Consider the following 2,500-nt stretch of genomic DNA (forward strand, 5'->3'; position numbering starts at 1 on the left):
TGCAGGAGGTCAACACTCATGAAAACGTTTATTCTGGACTCCTGGTTGAGCCCCGAAAGAGTGGCATTAAACGGTCTTTTACAAGAAAATCTTGATCCCAATGCAGTACACCATATCCGCGTGCAATTGGCAGGTGAACTGACTGGGTGAATTGAAGAGTAAAACGCGACCCATCCAGATACGAAAATGCAAAAGCCTACAACACCTGGTATTCCCAGGCAGTCTCCAATCCAAGTACTAACCAGGCTCGACCCTGCTTAGCTTCCGAGATCAGGCGCATTCAGGGTGATATGGTTCTAGGCCAAACTTGCAGAGACCTGACGCACATTCATATGTAAAAATCAAAATTCAACTCTACTGCGGGAGGTCAACACTCATGAAAACGTTTATTCTGGACTCCTGGTTGAGCCCCGAAAGAGTGGCATTAAACGGTCTTTTACAAAAAAATCTTGATCCCAACATATCCACGTGCAATTGGCAGGTGAACTGACTGGGTGAATTGAAGAGTAAAACAAGACCCATCCAGATGCGAAAATGCAAAAGCCTACAACACCTGGTATTCCCAGGCAGTCTCCCATCCAAGTACTAACCAGGCTCGACCCTGCTTAGCTTCCGAGATCAGGCGCATTCAGGGTGATATGGTCGTAGGCCATACTTGCAGAGACCTGACGCACATTCATATGTAAAAATCAAGATTCAACTCTACTGCAGGAGGTCAACACTCATGAAAACGTTTATTCTGGACTCCTGGTTGAGCCCCGAAAGAGTGGCATTAAACGGTCTTTTACAAAAAAAATCTTGATCCCAATGTAGTACACCATATCCACGTGCAATGGGCAGGTGAACTGACTGGGTGAATTGAAGAGTAAAACACGACCCATCCAGATGCGATTATGCAAACGCCTACAACACCTGGTATTCCCAGGCAGTCTTCCATCCAAGTACTAACCAGGCTCGACCCTGCTTAGCTTCTGAGATTAGGCGCATTCAGGGTGATATGGTCGTAGGCTATACTTGCAGAGACCTGACGCACATTCATATGTTAAAATCAAGATTCAACTCTACTGCGGGAGGTCAACACTCATGAAAACGTTTATTCTGGACTCCTGGTTGAGCCCCGAAAGAGTGGCATTACACGGTCTTTTACAAGAAAATCTTGATCCCAATGCAGTACACCATATCCGCGTGCAATTGGCAGGTGAACTGACTGGGTGAATTGAAGAGTAAACGCGACCCATCCAGATACGAAAATGCAAAAGCCTACAACACCTGGTATTCCCAGGCAGTCTTCCATCCAAGTACTCACCAGGCTCGACCCTGCTTAGCTTCCAAGATCAGACGAGATCGTGCGCATTCAGGGTGATATTGTCGTAGGCCATACTTGCAGAGACCTGACGCACATTCATATGTTAAAATCAAGATTCAACTCTACTGCGGGAGGTCAACACTCATGAAAACGTTTATTCTGGTCTCCTGGTTGAGCCCCAAAAGAGTGGCATTAAACGGTCTTTTACAAGAAAATCTTGATCCCAATGCAGTACACCATATCCGCGTGCAATTGGCAGGTGAACTGACTGGGTGAATTGAAGAGTAAAACGCGACCCATCCAGATACGAAAATGCAAAAGCATACAACACCTGGTATTCCCAGGCAGTCTCCCATCCAAGTAGTAACCAGGCTCGACCCTGCTTAGCTTCCAAGATCAGACGAGATCGGGCGCAATCAGGGTGATATGTTCGTAGGCCATACTTGCAGAGACCTGACGCACATTCATATGTTAAAATCAAGATTCAACTCTACTGCGGGAGGTCAACACTCATGAAAACGTTTATTCTGGACTCCTGGTTGAGCCCCGAAAGAGTTGCATTAAACCGTCTTTTACAAGAAAATCTTGATCCCAATGCAGTACACCATATCCACGTGCAATGGGCAGGTGAACTGACTGGGTGAATTGAAGAGTAAAACGGGTACCATCCAGATACGAAAATGCAAGCGCCTACAACACCTGGTATTCCCAGGCAGTCTCCCATCCAAGTACTAACCAGGCTCGACCCTGCTTAGTTTCCGAGATCGGGCGCATTCAGGGTGATATGGTCGTAGGCCATACTTGCAGAGACCTGACGCACATACATATGTAAAAATCAAGATTCAACTCTACTGCGGGAGGTCAATACTCATGAAAACGTTTATTCTGGACTCCTGGTTGAGCCCCGAAAGAGTGGCATTAAACGGACTTTTACAAGAAAATCTTGATCCCAATGCAGTACACCATATCCGCGTGCAATTGGCAGGTGAACTGACTGGGTGAATTGAAGAGTAAAACGCGACCCATCCAGATACGAAAATGCAAAAGCCTACAACACCTGGTATTCCCAGGCAGTCTCCCATCCAAGTATAACCAGGCTCGACCCTGCTTAGCTTCCGAGATCAGGCGCATTCAGGGTGATATGGTTCTAGGCCAAACTTGCAGAGACCTGACGCACATTCATATGTAAAAATC

General features: G+C 46.5%; 1 non-coding gene and 6 pseudogenes across 1 annotated transcript; all 7 read right to left on the reverse strand.

Moving 5' to 3' along the window:
• Positions 1-193: 193 nt before the first annotated feature.
• On the reverse strand, positions 194-302 carry LOC144939968 (5S ribosomal RNA; annotated as a pseudogene).
• A 239-nt stretch (positions 303-541) lies between these two features.
• Positions 542-650, reverse strand: LOC144939669 (5S ribosomal RNA; annotated as a pseudogene).
• A 250-nt stretch (positions 651-900) lies between these two features.
• On the reverse strand, positions 901-1,009 carry LOC144940028 (5S ribosomal RNA; annotated as a pseudogene).
• A 248-nt stretch (positions 1,010-1,257) lies between these two features.
• On the reverse strand, positions 1,258-1,376 carry LOC144939528 (5S ribosomal RNA). Its single transcript, XR_013638701.1, has one exon. It is a non-coding gene; the product is annotated as a 5S ribosomal RNA (ribosomal RNA).
• A 249-nt stretch (positions 1,377-1,625) lies between these two features.
• On the reverse strand, positions 1,626-1,744 carry LOC144939594 (5S ribosomal RNA; annotated as a pseudogene).
• A 249-nt stretch (positions 1,745-1,993) lies between these two features.
• On the reverse strand, positions 1,994-2,102 carry LOC144939850 (5S ribosomal RNA; annotated as a pseudogene).
• A 249-nt stretch (positions 2,103-2,351) lies between these two features.
• Positions 2,352-2,459, reverse strand: LOC144940112 (5S ribosomal RNA; annotated as a pseudogene).
• Between the last annotated feature and the right edge of the window lie 41 nt (positions 2,460-2,500).

This window comes from Lampetra fluviatilis, chromosome 22 (assembly GCF_964198595.1).
Source record: "Lampetra fluviatilis chromosome 22, kcLamFluv1.1, whole genome shotgun sequence".
Classification (NCBI taxonomy): Eukaryota; Metazoa; Chordata; class Hyperoartia; order Petromyzontiformes; family Petromyzontidae; genus Lampetra; species Lampetra fluviatilis.